Genomic DNA, 16,627 nt, shown 5'->3' with positions numbered 1-16,627 from the left:
CTACTGAACCCGGTGCACCTAGAGCCTGTGCTCCACAACAAGAGAAGCCACCACAATGAGAAGCCTGAGCACCGCAATGAAGAGTAGCCCCCACCCACCGCAACTAGAGAAAGCCCACGCGCAGCAACAAAGACCCAACGCAGCCAAAAATAAATAATAATACTAAAAAAAAAAAAGGATAACAAGGGACTACTGTGAACAATTCTATGCCCACAAATTGAAAAACTTAGTTGTAGTGGACAAATTCATTGAAAAACACAAAATACCAAAACTGATTCAAGAAGAAATAGAAAACCTGAATAGTCCAAAATCAACTAAATGCATTGAATTCATAATTTAAAACCTTCCCTAAAACAAACTTTGTTCCCAGATAGCTTTTCTGGTGAATTTCTATCTAAGGAAGCAATAATACTATTCCTTCCAGGAAAAAAAAAAGGAAGGGTCACTTCCCAACTCATTTTATGAGGCCAGCATTACCATATACCAAAAGCAGACAACAAAATTGCAAGAAAAGAAAACTACAGATAAATATATCTTATGAACATAGACACTAAAGTTGCAACAGTAACAAAATGTTGGCAATATAATCCAGAAATATATAAAAATAATAATACATCATGACCAAATGGAGTTTATCCCAGGAATGCAAGTGTGGTTTAATGTGAAAATGTAATACATCGAATTAACAGAATAAAGGAGAAAGACCATGTGATTATCTCAGTAGCTACTGAAAAAACTTTTTTGACAAAATTTTACATCCATTCATGGTAAAACAAAAAAACTGTCAGCAAACTAGGATTAGCAGGGGACTTACTCTACTTAATAAAGTTCTTTTTTAAAAAACCTACTACTGACACCAAAGTCACGGGCAAAAAAAGAAAAAATAGACAAACTGGATTTTGTGAAAATTGTAAAAATTTGTGCACGAAAAGACAATATTAAAAGAGTAAAGGGAATTCCCTGGTGGTCCAGTGGTTAGGACTCCGCACTTCCACTACAGGACTGCAGGGCAAACGTGTTCGAGAGTCATGGTTGGGGAACTAAGATCTCACATGCTGCTCAGCCAAAAAAAAAAAAAAAAGCATAAAAAGACAACCCACAGAATGGGAGAATATGTTTGCAAATCATGTATTTGATAAGGGATTCAAAGCCAGAATATATAGAGAACTCCTAAAATTCAGCAACAAAAAACCAAACAACCTGATTCAAAAACAAACAACAGACTTGAATAGACATTTCTCCAAAGAAGATATACAAATGGCCAATCAGCAAATGAAAAGATGCTCAACATCACTAATCATTAGAGAAATGCAAATCAAAACTACAATGAGATACCACCTCACACCCCTTAGAATGGCTACTATCAAAAAACAGAAAATAAATGTTTGAAAGGTTGTGGACAAATTGAAACACTTGTACACTGTTGGTGGGAATGTAAAATGGTGCACCTACTATGGAAAACAGCATGGTGTTCCTCAAAAAATTGAAAACAATTACCATATTATCCAGCAGTTCCACTTCTGGATATATACCCAAACGAACTGAAAACAGAGTGTTGAAGAGATATTTGTTTCCCATGTTCATAACAGTATTATTAACAATAGCCAAAAGGTGGAAGCAACCCAAGTGTCCATCAACAGATGAATGGATAAGTAAAATGTGGTATATGCATACAATGGAATGTTATTCAGCCTTAAAAAGGAAGGAAATTCTGCAATATGCTATGACGTGGATGAAACTTGAGTACATTATGGTTAATGAAATAGCCAGTCACAAAAAATAAATATGAGGTATCTAGAGTAATCAAAATTATAGAGACAGAAAGTAGAATGGTGGTTGCTTGGGCTGGGAGAAAGAAGTGGAGAGTTATTGTTTGTAGAGTTTCAATTTTGCAAGTTGAAAGAATTCTGGAGATTGATGGTTGCACAACAATATGAAGATACTTCATACCAGTGCACAGGACTTCCCTGGTGGCGCAGTGATTAAGAATCTGCCTGCCAATTCAGGGGACATGGGTTCGAGACCTGGTCTGGGAAGATCCCACATGCCGCGGACCAACTAAGCCCGTACGCCACAACTACTGAGCCTGCGCTCTAGAGCCCGTGCGCCACAACTACTGAAGCCTACGTGCCTAGTGTACGTGATCTGCAACAAGAGAAGCCACTGCAATGAGAAGCCCATGCACTGCAACGAAGCGTAGACCCCGCTCGCTGCAACAAAGACGCAATGCAGCCAAAAATAAAATGTAAATAAATAAATTTATTTTTAAAAATACCAGTGAACAGCACATTTAAAAATGAATGAGATGTTAATTTTTTTTTTTTTTTTTTTTCTGTACGCGGGCCTCTCACTGCTGTGGCCTCTCCCGTTGCGGAGCACAGGCTCCGGACGCGCAGGCTCAGCAGCCATGGCTCACGGGCCCAGCCGCTCCGCGGCACGTGGGATCTTCCCGGACCGGGGCACGAACCCGTGTCCCCTGCATTGGCAGGCGGACTCTCAACCACTGCGCCACCAGGGAAGCCCCCACATTTTTTTAAATTGGGGGAAAAAACTATTACGAACATCACACTTATAATGGTGAAAGTCTGAATGTTTCCCCTATATAACAGAGAACAAGAAAGGATAATTGCTCTCACTACTTCAATTCGAAATTGTACTGTAGGTACTAACTAGTGGAATAAAGCCAGAAAAAATAAAGAAAAAGCATATAGATTAGAAGTTTTAAAAGTAAAATTGTATTTTTACATGACGTGATCATGTGCATATAAAATCCTAAGGAATCTACAAAAAGCTACTAGGACCCATAAGTGAATTTAGCAATGTTACAGGGTATACTGCCAATATAAAAAAATGTGAGTATACAAAAAATACTAGCAATGGTCAATCAGTAACTGAAATTTTTTAAAATATCATTTACAATAATGTCCAAAAACATGATATCCTTAAGGATATGCTCAATAAAATACATGCAAGACTTGTGTATTGAAAACTACAAAATATTTCTGAAAGAAACTAAAGAAGATGTAAATAAATGGGAAATATACCATGGAAAGCTCATCATTGTTAAGATGTAAATTATCCCCAAATTGATGTATAGATTCATTACAATCACAGTCAAAATCCAAGCAGGCAGGACTTCCCTGGTGGTCCAGTGGTAAAGAATCCACCTTCTAAGGCAGGGGACACAGGTTCGATTCTTGGTCAGGGAACTAAGATCCCACATGATGCAGGGCAACTAAGCCTGCGCGCCACAACTATTGAGCCCGCTCACCTCAACGAGAGAGCCTGCATTCTGCAAACTACAGAGTCCACGTACTCTGGAGCCCATACGCCACAACTAGAGAAGAGAAAACCTGTGCACCACAACTAGAGAGAAGCCCAAGCGCAGCAACGAAGAGACCGTGCACCGTAACGAAAGATCCTGCATGCCTGAACGAAGACCCTGTGTGCCACACAGGGTCTTTTTTAATTAATTAAAAAAGAAACTAAAAACCACCTTTTAAAGTAAAATAAAATGTACAACCACTATAGAAAACAGTTTGCCAGTTTCACCCCCACAATCCACTCCTAGGGATTTATTCCAAGAGTAATGAAAGCATATATCTACACAAAAACTTGGACACAAATGCTCACGATGACTTTATTCTTTTTTTTTAAATTAATTAATTAATTTATTTTTGGCTGCGTTGGATCTTCGTTGCTGCGCGTGGGCTTTCTCTAGTTGCGGCGAGCAGGGGCTACTCTTCATTGAGTTGCTCCGGCTTCTCATTGCGGTGGCTTCTCTTGTTGCGGAGCACGGGCTCTAGGTGTGCAAGCTTCAATAGTTTTGGCACGCAGGCTCAGTAGTTGTGGTGCATGGGCCTAGTTGCTCCACGGCACGTGGGATCTTTCCAGACCAGGGATGGAACCCGTGTCCCCTGCGTTGGCAGGTGGCTTCTTAACCACTGCGCCACCAGGGAAGTCCCCACTTTATTCTTAATAGCCCTAAACTGGAATCCTAATTTCCAGCTACACGTGAATGGATAAACCAAAAGCAGTATATCCATACAGCAGACTAGTACTAAACAATAAAAAGGACAAACTATCATGCACATAACATGGACAAATCTGAAAAACTTTTGCTGAGCAAAAGATGCCAGATGCAAAAGAGTACATGCTGCATGATTCTATTATATGAAACTAGTAAAAACAAAACTAGTCTATGGTGACAGGAAAGCAGATGAGTGGTTGCCTGGGGCTAGGGAAAGGGGTTGGGGATTGACTGCAATAGGGCACAAGGGAATTTTTTTCAGGTGATATGAATGTTGTATATCTTGATTGTGGTGGTGGTTACACCAATGTATACATTTGTCAAAACTCATTGAAATGTATGTGCACTTTATTGTACATAAACTATGCCTCAATAAAGTTTATTTTAAAAACATTTGGAAGCCACTGGTCTACTGGGTGTGGGGGAAATAATCATTAGAGTTGCAACATTTTGTTAAATGATATTGTTACCAAGGCTGTAGCCCCAGAATCATAACCCTGCCCCTCCCTTGAATAGAAACTAATTACTCTTACTAAAGTTTTCGGAGGAAGGTGCAAAGAGAAAAAACGAGAACTGGTTAGAACCACCTAGGCCCAAGATGGTGGAAGATTTGACTTCCAGTAGACCTTGAGCCTTATTATACACTCATTGTAATACATTACCATGCTAAATGACACATCCACCAAAGCCATGACAGTTGACGATTGCCATGACCACAACCAGAGAAGCCCATACAAGGACTGAAAAGGAGAGTTGCATCAGTTCCAGGTCCAAACCACACCCCTGTTCTGGGATAACTCATGAATATTCCTCCCACTCTTTCCAATTCCCTCCTTTTTAACTCGACCTTCCTGTATATTTGATGTCTCCACAGAAATTGAGTTGAGAAGCTGCTTTGCAAACTAGGTTCTTTGCTTCTCCATTCTTTGGCCACTGAATAAAGCTTGTGCTATTTCAGCCTCAGCATCAGTTTCATTGTTGGCTGCATGACTCCAATCAGAAAAAAAACCCACCTGGCTGAGACAGGGGGTCTCTGCCCAAGCTAGGACCCCAGTGCAGGTCCAGTTGACTAATTTTGTTAGGGAAACCACTGATCGAAACTGCCCGCCTTGGCCAGGCCCAATAATTACCACTCACACGAGTTACCTTACAACAGGAGGTCCTGGTAAGGAAGACGTAACTAACAAGCTACCACCAACTCGAAGAATTCGGGAAAGGTCAAAAGCAGTTTGGACACCAGTCCATATGTCCTACCAGCCTCCCAGAATCCTTCTCGCTAGAATCCATCTTGGTTGAGTGATGTGTGCAGAGCCAGGAAGGACCCTGAGTCAGAATGATCAGCCAGAGACAACCCGGAAACTAACTCCATTACCATAAATTCCGAGACTGTGACCATGTGTCATAGAAGTTCTCTTGGGTTCCCTTACCCTCCTGCTCTCCACCCGGGTGCCCCTTCCCAATAAAGTCTCTTGCTTTGTCAACACCTGTGTCTCCTCGGACAATTCATTTCCGAGTGTTAGACGAGAGCCCACTCTCAGGCCCTGGAAGGGGTCCACCTTCCTGCAACAATTTGGTAACGATATCAACGGACAAAATAAGCAAATATGTGTTGCTAATATAGTCAGATAAAATTTAAACAAATTTTAAAAGAAACAGTAATATATGCCCATGGTTATAAAATAAATGATAGAGAAAGGCTTATGATGAAAATAAATATCCCTGCCCCATCCTTTCCTGACCTTAGTACTTTTCCCCAGAGGCATCCACTTTTAATATTTTATTTTCCCCTCTCTTTCCTCAATGAACTAGAGTGTAAACTGGTAGATATGGAGCAGTTGATGAAAAGCATTTAATTGTAATGTAAACCAGAAGAGCCAGTAACTTAAGCCCAATGCTGCTGATCTCTCCACATTGCAACAGTAGCCCCTCTGATTTATATGAGATATTTCCACATTCTGGAGTTCTCAAATTCCCCAAAGAGCATTACTGTTTATAACTTGAAAGGCACCTGATGGCTAAACCCTGAATGTTTTAAATAAAAGCTTTGTAATGGAAACACATTCTAAAGGAAACATTCCTTAAGAAGAGCCAAAATGGCAAGTTCCAGGAATGAGGGAGAAAAGAGAAAGAAATTCTCTTCATTATTGTGTAACTTGTTGGGATGCCATCCATAGTTTGCTTAATAATAGTTGTGTTTAAGGTGTACCAGTGAATTGCTGGTGGGGGTTGGGATGAAGGAGGCAGAGTAGCCTTGGAGAGGAGATAGCACTTGCCCTTGCAACTGTGTTGTGTGTCAAAGGGCTTTGAAAGAGGTAAGGGAAGGGTGCATTTTGGCTAAGAAAACTACAAGGAGTTCACTATTACAAGAGAGGAAAACATGTAGGGTGTATTATGAGAGATAAGGCTGGGAAATAGGGTCCATGTTTCTGTTATGGTTTTTTGGTCATAAGCAAAAAAACTGACTTGGCTAATGTAAACAAAAAGGATTTATTGGAAAGATGAGTGGCTCACAGAATTGATGGGAAAGCTGGAGAACTAGGCTTGGAATTAGGATCAAGGGCAGCTGCAGAACTCTAGGCAGCAGGAACTATTCAACTTTCTGTCAGAGTGACTTGAGTGCCAGTACTTTTTTTTTTTTTCCATCCCCGCATAATTTGACTCAGGATTCAAAATTCTGAGAGGGCATAATTGACTTTATCTCATAAACCCACCCATCCAGGGCACCTTGATTTATCGTCCTACTGAGGCAGGCAACACTGTCCACAGTGGGGAAAATGTAATTCCCAAAGGAATGTAAGCGCACTGAGGATATGTCTTGTTGAGTTTATGTTTTACCCTATAGACTAAAGGAGACCATTGAAGAATTATGAATAAGAAACTAAGATGATCAGAAATGTAGATTTTAGATAATCCTGGTTTAAATTGGAGGATGGACTGAAAGGGGGCAAGAATAGTATGAGGGAGACTTGTACAAAAACTCTTGCATTGATTTGGGGGAGATGTTGAATGCTTGCATTTGACAGGGATATGGAAGTTGGTAATCTGAAGAGGAATACATTTTTGAAAGATATTTAGTAAGTAGAATGAATCAAAAGACCAATTGAATATGGGTGGTAAAGAAGAGGAAGAGTCTTGGTTGATTCCCAGGTTTCTGTTTTGAACATCTGTTTGAAAGTTGGTGCCATTTATAGACAGGTTGCACTGAGAGGTCAATTAGAGGAACAGTGATTCCATAGGAAGTTGAATTTTACATGTTTCCCATTAAGGATACATTTGGAATTTTGAAATGGATGTATCTAATAGGCAGTTGGATATATGTGGATATAGAGCAAGAAAAAGATCTGAGCTAGAGAGATTTGGAATGTATCACTATGTAAATGGTCTTTGAAGTCATGGACATGTACCATATTTTCAAGGCTTTGAGTATGGAGTATAAGAGAAAAGGAATGTGAATAACATTCCAAAAGGAGGGTAAGGAGAAAGAGATACGCATAGATACCAAGAAGGAGCAGACAAATAGGAAGAACATTCATGTAAACCAGAAGATAATTCACTGTGGTTTGATGAACACATTGTGAAGATATCAACCACAAACTATTTTTAAGAGCTTTACTAAGATATAATTGACATACCATACAATTCACCCATTTAATAGTATACAATTCAGGGACTTCCCTGGCGGTCCAGTGGTTAAGAATCTGTTTCCACTGCAGGGGCCGCAGGTTCGATCCTTGGGGAACTATAGGATCCCTCATGCTGTGCGGCCAAATAAATAAATATACAATTCAGGTTTTATTTAGTATATTCTCAGGGTTGTGCAACCACCACCACAATCTAATTTTAGAACATCTTTTCTTTCCTGAAAGGAATACCATGCCCATTAGTTGTTACCCCGCACCTCCCTCATACCTCTCCCAGACCTAAACAACCAACAGTCTGAGTATTTCATTTAAATGGTATCATACACCACGTGTTATTTTGTGGCTGGCTTCTTTCACTTAGCATAAATTTTCAAGGGTCATACATGTTGTAGCATGTATCAGTACCTCATTCCTTTTTGTTGCTGTATCACATTGTATTATATAGATATCCCATGTTTTATTTGTCTATTCATCAGTTGATGGACATTTGGGTTGTTTCCACTTTTTGGCTACTATGAATAAAGCTGCTATGAACATTTGTGTGTAACTGCTATGAACATTTTGTGTGGACATGTCTTCATTACCTAAGTGTGGAATTGTGGGGTCATATGGTAACTATAACGTTTGAGGAGTGCCAAACTGTTTTTCAAAGTGACTGCATCATTAACCACAAATTATTTTAAATATTTCTTTAGCTAATACTTTGGATGTGTAATTACTTTTAGGAGATATATGTTTTTATAGCTTACTAAAATAAGGTGAACACTCTTTGTAGAAACCACCGAGGTCATGCAGTAGGACTTTGCCTACCATCTCAAAAGATCCTTCACACACCCCAACTCCATCACAGTCCCTAGCTTCTCTCTAAAAGTAAGCACAATCCTGATAATCATATTATATCTGTAGCTCTTCCACATAAAGAATTCTGGTTCTGAAAGATACAGAGGATGTTAGAATATCCTATAACTATTCCTTTGCTTTATCTACTTTATACATGCTGAAGTGTTATAATAGTGATACTAGTCATCACTAGTAATTATCACCACCAAGTTATGGTTACTGAAAAGAATTTTTTTCTGCATATATTGTCCCCATCCTCTCCACAATTTTTTTTTTAATATTTATTTATTTATTTAGGCTGCACCGGGTATTAGTTGCAGCATGTGGGGTCTTCGTTGTGGCATGCAGGATCCTTTGTTGCAGCGTGCAGGATCTTTTTTTTAGTTGCAGCATGCGGACTTGTCAGTTACGGCATGCAGGATCTAGTTCCCCAACCAGGGATTGAACCCGGGCCCCCTGCATTGGGAGCGCGGAGTCCTACCCACTGGACCACCAGGGAAGTCCTGTCTTCACAATTTTTGATAATCATATTATATCTGTATATTTGTGCTTTCTGCTTTCCCTGTTAGATCCTGACTGATATAGGGGTGTACCACATAGTTTTTGAGATATGTCCTAAGAGGGTACTGTAGTGCTTACCGCAATCATCTGTGATTTCTCCCAGAGACAGAAAATTACATTGCGTGGATTTGTGTGGTCTTATCTGTGTCCTGCCACCCATGTAATGCCTGGAGGTATAAGACAAACCTGTTTTCAGAGATGCAGTTGGAATTAGATGAGGAAAACTTGCAAGGATATTTTGGAAAATGGTATATTAATGAATTGTAACTGTAGGAAAGGAAGTGGTCTTTGGAGTGATATCTAATAAATAAAACTAGACAAAATTTGATAACCAAGGAGGAATTAGAAAATTAAAGTCAAGCAGATGACCGAAAAGCTGCATGTACATTGAAAATCTCCCTTCAGTAAAGGGGAGAAAAGGCCCAGTCACGATGAACTGCAAAGAGCAGTACTGTCGTATGACTCATTGCAAATGTTTAAAAAACAACATGGAGGGCTTCCCTGCTGGCGCAGTGGTTGAGAGTCCGCCTGCCGATGCAGGGGACGCGGGTTCGTGCCCCGGTCCGGGAGGATCCCGCATGCCACAGAGCTGCTGGGCCCGTGAGCCATGGCCGCTGAGCCTGCGCGTCCGGAGCCTGTGCTCTGCAAAGGGGGAGGCCACAACAGTGAGAGGCCCACGTAGCGCAAAAAACAAAACAAAACAAAACAAAAAAACATGGAAATCAAAGCATTGCCCATTAATAGTGCTTCTCATTATATGGCATGGGTTAAATATTCTCTTTGTTGTAATTTTTCTAAAATCTCAACAATATATCATTTTATTTTCATTCATCTCCATCTGTATTGCAGGCGCTGAATAAGTAATAGGAATTAGGGAAGAATGAGGAATAAATACATGAATTTCAAAAAATGTTCCTGGAAATCATCATGCAACTCTGATCTCAACCTTAAATAAAATAGTGGAATAAATATTTAAAAAGAAAAACTGTGTAAGCCTCTAAAGGATGAAGGAATTCTGACTAATCAACAGCAATGATAAATCATAAATAGTGGACCTTGCCAGATTGGCGTGAGTGGTTTTCTGGGGGGTTTTTGGATTTTAAATTCCAGGAACAAGAGAAGAAGAGAAGTATTAGATATTCTAGATTGGACTATCAGTAAAGCATTTTGAGCTAGCATCTTGTGAAATCTCAATTACGAGATTAATTTATAGTGATTTCCAGGTGAGAGTGGTAACTGGAAACTTTCAAAGGCTTAGAGGAACAAATGAGCAATGACAGGGAATTTTTTAAAACTTTTTTTTTTGTTGTGAAATATTCATAGACATGTATATAATGAAAATGCATTGTTTAAAGAAAACTCTAAAATGAACACCCAGTTCGAGAACTAAAGCATTGCCAGTAACATAGAACCTTACCTTGTATCATTTTCCATCACAACCCCCTTCTACTTCCCCACCCCCAGAGATAACCATTATTCTGACTTTTATGGGAATCATGTCCTTGCTTTTCTTTACAGTGTCACCATCTGCCTATGAATTCTCCAGCAGACGAGTAGCTTTGCCTGTTTTTGAACTTTATATACATGGAATCATACTGGATATATTCTTTTGTATATGGCTTTCTTTGTCCGTGCCATGCGGCTTGTGGGATCTCAGGGATTGAACTCCAGCCACGGCACTGAAAGCACTGAATCCTAACCACTAGACCACCAGGAAACTCCCATGTATCTGGCTTCTTTTTATTCAAAATTATTTTGTTGTTATATATTGTGTGTGTGTATGTCTCATTTTCATTGCTATATGGTATCCCATTTTTGGTATATACCACAATTTATCTATCCCATTTTTGTGTATTAGTTTTGCTGCAGTAAACAACTCTTTAATCTCACTGGCTTACAGTAACAAACATTTGTTTCTTGCTCTTGATACTTGTAAATTGTATCAGCTTTGGTTCTTTTCCATGTGTTTTCTCATTCCAGGACACAGAGTAAAGGAGCAAACTCTGGGACATGACTTTTTGTGGAAGAGGTAGAAGCAATAGCTCTGACAGAAACTCATGGATATAATATATATTATGTCTACTCTGCCCACAGTCTATTGGCCAAAGCATATGTTATGGCCAAATCAAAAGCTAATTAGGTGGTATGTATACGCCTCCCCCAGGAGGCATGACAAGTCACATGGTGGGGAAAGACATATAGTTCTTTGAAAAGGAAATGTGGTACAATTCATCACCACTATCAATGTTCCCATATTTGGTTGTCACAAACAGTGTTACTGTGAGTTTCCTTGTATATGTAGCCTGGTGCAAATGTGCATGAATTTCTCCAGGAGTGGAATTGCTAGTTATGTGTTTTCAACTTTACTAGGCATGCCTACTGTTTTTCAAAATGGTTTTACATACCTACCAACAGTGTACAAGAGTTCCAAATGTGCCACATCCTGACTGACTCTAGGTAAAAGTTTTTGAATTTTAGGTAACATAATATGGAAAGTAAATGGTTATAGCTCATTGTGGCTTTAATTTGCGTTTCCCTAAATACTAATGAGATTGAACACTGCTATACATACTAATTGACTAGGAATTTTTTTTATGCCTGTTCAGATCTTTTGCCCATTTTTCTCCTACTCTGTTGTTTCCTTTTTTGCTTATCAAGGTATCCTTTGATGAACAGAAGTTTTTAACTTTGATGATGTCCAGTATATCACTGTTTTCTTTCAGTTAGTGCTTTTTTGTCTTAAGAACGTTTTTACTCCAACTTTCTGAAGATATTTCCATTGTTATATCCTTTTGGTTTTGCCACTCACATTTAGGTCTATAATACACCCGGATTCACTTTTTATTTAATTTAATTTTATTATTTTTTTCATAATTAAAAAAATTTTATTTTTTTAATTTATTTTTGGTTGCTTTGGGTCTTCATTGCTGCGCATGGGCTTTCTCTAGTTGCAGTGAGTGGGGGGCTACTCTTCCTTGCGGTGCTCTGGCTTCTCACTGTGGTGGCTTCTCTTGTTGCGGAGCACGGGCTCTAGGTGCGTGGGCTTCAGTAGTTGTAGGATGCAGGCTCAGTAGTTGTGGCTTGCAGGCTCTAGAGGGCAGGCTCAGTAGTTGTGGCGCACGGGCTTAGTTGCTCTGCGGCATGTGGGATCTTCCCGGACCAGGGCTTGAACCCGTGTCCCCTGCATTGGCAGGCAGATTCTTAATCACTGTGCCACCAGGGAAGCTCATGGGATTGACTTTTAAATATAATATGAGGTATGGATCCAATTTTACTGGTTTTTTTAATACAGATTCCTGATTATTGGCACCATTTATTGGTAAGGCGCATTATTCCCACTATCAGATATCCAGTGTTGATATACTCTGTGCATCCAATGTCAATGTCTGTTGCTGAGTTCTCTCTTCAGTTTATCGGGGATTTGTCTGTCTTATGTCAATAACACACTGTCTTAATTATTATAGCTTTATAATAGATCTTGGTATTCCAAAACAACTCATTCTTGTTCTTCTTCAAAAGAATCTTTGCTCTTTTTGGCCTTTTGTATATCCATAAAAATGTTAAGATTGTAAGTGCCACAAAACTTTTAAGAGTGTTGATTGGGATTGCATTGAATCTACAAATTGCTTTAGGGAGAACTGACATTGTTACTAAATAATAAATTCTAAACCATGAATTTGGCATACCTCTCTATTTACGTTTTCTTTAACACCTCTCTAAAAAGGTTAATACTTCATCCCATAGAAGTCCTACACATCTTTTGTATCTAGAAGATTGTGTGGCCTATAAGAGGTACTCTGTGAATGTTTGTTGAATCAATGAATAGGTAGATCCACAGAGACAAAAAGTGGATTAGTGTTTGCCAGGGGCTCATGGGGAAGAAGAATCAGAAGTGACTGCTTACGGACACAGGGTTTCTTTTGGGGGTGATGAAAATGTTCAGGATTTAAATAGTGGTGATGATTGCACAACCTTGTGACTATACTAAAACCCATTGAATTATACATTGTAAAAGGGTGAATTTTATTTATATCTAAAATTTTTAATTTGAGAAGTCAACAATAATATGAGGTATAAAGATGTTTGAGCCCTTTGGTTCTGTAATTCTACTTTAAAAAATCAAATCTAAGAATTTAAACTGAAATGTAGGGCTTCCCTGGTGGCGCAGTGGTTAAGAATCCACCTGCCAATGCGGGGGACACGGGTTCAAGCCCTGGTCCAGGAAAATCCCACATGCCGCGGAGCAACTAAGCCCGTGTGCCACAACTAGTGAGCCTGTGCTCTAGAGCCTGCGAGCCACAACTACTGAGCCCACGTGCCACAACTACTGAAGCCAGCGCGCCTAGAGCCCATGCTCCACAATAACAGAAGCTACCCCAATGAGAAGCCCGCGCACTGCAACAAAGAGTAGCCCCCGCTGGCTACTAGAGAAAGCCCGCGTGCAGCAATGAAGACCCACCACAGCCAAAAATAAATAAATTAAAATAAATAAATTTTTTAAAAAAACTGAAATGTAGACACATGTGTTAACCACAGCATTATTTTTAATTATGAAAAATTTAGAAATAGCTTAGGCATTATAAGAAGAGTTAAATTAATTATGGTAAATCTACATGATGCATCTGTTAAAATGCTTATGAAGAATTTTTAATAATGTGGAAAAATACTCATACTACATTATGTTTTAGAAAGCAATAATCAGCATTACAAATTAAATTTGTTTTTGAAAATCTATAGTAAAACAAGATGGGAAGAAAATGCACCCGAACACTATCAGTGGTCATCTCTGTGTTGTGGGATTATGGCTGATTTTTTTTTTTTTAAGCTCTTTATCCAATTTTCAGTAATGAACACATAGTAATACTTTTTGAATTCGAAAAAGAGCAGTGTGTACTGAAAAAAAAATTCATGTCTCTTGCAGGTAGTGTTAAAACCTGGAAGGAAGTGTATAATGTCAAGTATGTATTCTTAGTTCCCCATTTCATTACATTCTGAGAAGGAATTCTTAAGTCATTGTAGAGTATGTTCCAGAGAGACCTCAGGATTGGAATTGCAGCTGTTCTCTTCTACACTTAGGATGTTTATGATGGCTGATTTGCTAATGTTTTTCAGGCTGGTAAGTCTCTTTATCTGGGTTGAGAGAACTGAGGTAGTTCTTGAGTGAGGGTGATATAGTTGGTTTTCTAAAGTGATTTCCCTGAGGAAGAGGGAGAACTGACAACTCCTACTCAGGTATTCTGTCCTTCAGGAGAACTCTGATGTCCTCCCCCACCACCACCCCAAACTGAGTTAGGAGTGTCACTTAGCTCCCCATGCTTATCACTATCTTTGCACTCACTGCATTGAGTCATACTGATTGGTTTTGGGGTCTGTCTTCCTCAAGCTGCAATCTTTAAGCAAGAACCAGGTCTTGCTCAACTTTGTAGGCCAGTTGTCTGGTACATGGTCAATATTTGATATGTTTGATGAATAAAGAGGGAGCGAATGAATGAATGATGAACAGGTTGTAGGAGATGGCAGGCTGGTACAGTGGAATGGGATTTGATGCTATATCAGAGAGGGGATTTGGCAGGTGGTCACACTGGGGAGTTAAGGGAATGTGTATCAGATTTTAGAGGTGAGACTCTCAGATGGACCAAATGACACAAGGGAAAGCATTCCTTGTGATGACGCCAGCCAAGAGGGAATGACAGGAATTTCTACTGGTGAAAAGATAATTTCTCAAGTCTGTGTTTTTCACAGTCTGTCCCAGCACTGCCAGCATCACAACCACTGTGTGCTGATTTATCATACAGATTTCTGGGCCTCCTGTCAAGCCCTTCCAGTTTTCAGAACTGGGCTTAAGGAATTTGCCTTTGAAAAGCTCCCCAGGTGGTACCCTAAAATGAGGGGGCTCTGGAGTAGGTGATTTAGTGCTAGCATCTGAGCCCCTGTAATAATTTGCTCTGTAAAACTGTGTGTGAAGCCCCTACCCATACAACAAACACTGTGATTTTACCCTCAGAGATTGCTCCTCAGTGAGTTTAGGGTGAATCCTGAGAATACATGTAGTTAAAAAGTAGGTGTAGGGACTCCCCTGGTGGCGCAGTGGTTAAGAATCCACCTGCCAGTGCAGGGGACACGGGTTTGATCCCTGGTCCAGGAAGATCCTACATACCACGGAGCAACTAAGCCCATGTGCTACAACTACTGAGCCTGCACTCTAGAGCCCGTGCTCCACAAACAAGAGCAGCCACCACAATGAGAAGCCCGTGCATTGCAACGAAGAGTAGCCCCTGCTTGACACAACTAGAGAAAGCCAGCTCGCAGCAATGGAGACCCAACGCAACCAAAAATAAAAGAAAAAAATTTTTTTAAAAAGGTGTAGGACTTCCCTGGCAGTCCAGTGGTTAAGACTCTGTGCTTCCACTGCAGGGGTTGCGGGTTTGATCCCTGGTTGGGGAGCTAGGATTCCACATGCCGCACAGAGCGGCACACACACACAAATAAAGTAGGTGCAAGCCCAGCAAGCACAGAATGTATTTGGACATACCTAGGTGTCCAGTTTGACTCGGGGTGAGAATTTTTTCCCAAGCAATTGATGAAAATATTCTCGGAACCCTCTAATTTGTTATATATTTTGGCCAGTCTGTGATTTATTTACTCTATGCAAAAAATGTGCTAAGTATTGTGAGAAATTAGACATAGCTTTTACGTTAAAGGCTCTTATAATTGGAAAAATAAGATGTGTGGAAATAATTGTTGTAATAACACAGCTCTCAGATTCACATGCTGGGACCTTCTAGTAAGGATCTAAGAATGGGGGAGATCAGGATCAAGCAGGGGGTGCTGGGATGAAGCCCCATCATTGAGTCCAAAGAACATAATTTTGGGGTTGATCTCTGAAGATCCCAAAGTGAGGGGTCAGGACATGGTTGCAGGATTTCTTATCAGTGCAGATACTGGCCAACAAGTAGAAAAGAGAGAATCATATAAGTCAGTGTAAGCAATACTGCAAGAAATGATAGTTTGAAACTGTGTAAGGGGTCAGAGCTTCGGCTGAGAAATATGCTCCAGGGGCAGGCTGCAACCCTGGCAGGAAACTGGAGTGAGAACCAGGGACCTAGGCCAGAAGTCTTTGTCTAGACTGCACATTGGAGGAGTAAACAGGAAGACTCAATTCAGTGTTCCTGCAGACATCCAAGACTGTTCACACAAGGCCGAGGGCAGAAGAAACATCCCTATTGGAGGAAAAGGAACAGAAATTGTGCCAGGCAAGGTCCTCATTAGTTTGGGGCTGGTGGGGCAAAGTCTGCAAGTAGCAGGCTCTCAGTGCCTACAAATGTTCAGGATGGGCTGGAACAAGCAGGAAGAAGTTCATGTAAGAATGGGACTTTTGCATAAGAGAGGTATAGATCCAATTTGACTGGAGTTAACAAGAGAGATGGGGGAATCAAAAAGAGTTTCACAGAGGAGTGAAAATTTGAAAAGAGCTTGAGAAATCAATGCTAAGTTTGAAAAATGAAACTTACTGGTCTGAGTTAACAAGGTCACATCTGGAGCCCTTCTTATGATT

This window comes from Grampus griseus (genome assembly GCF_964374135.1).
Source record: "Grampus griseus genome assembly, chromosome: 2".
In the NCBI taxonomy this organism is placed as follows: Eukaryota; Metazoa; Chordata; class Mammalia; order Artiodactyla; family Delphinidae; genus Grampus; species Grampus griseus.
Note: the sequence above shows the minus strand (reverse complement) of the source record.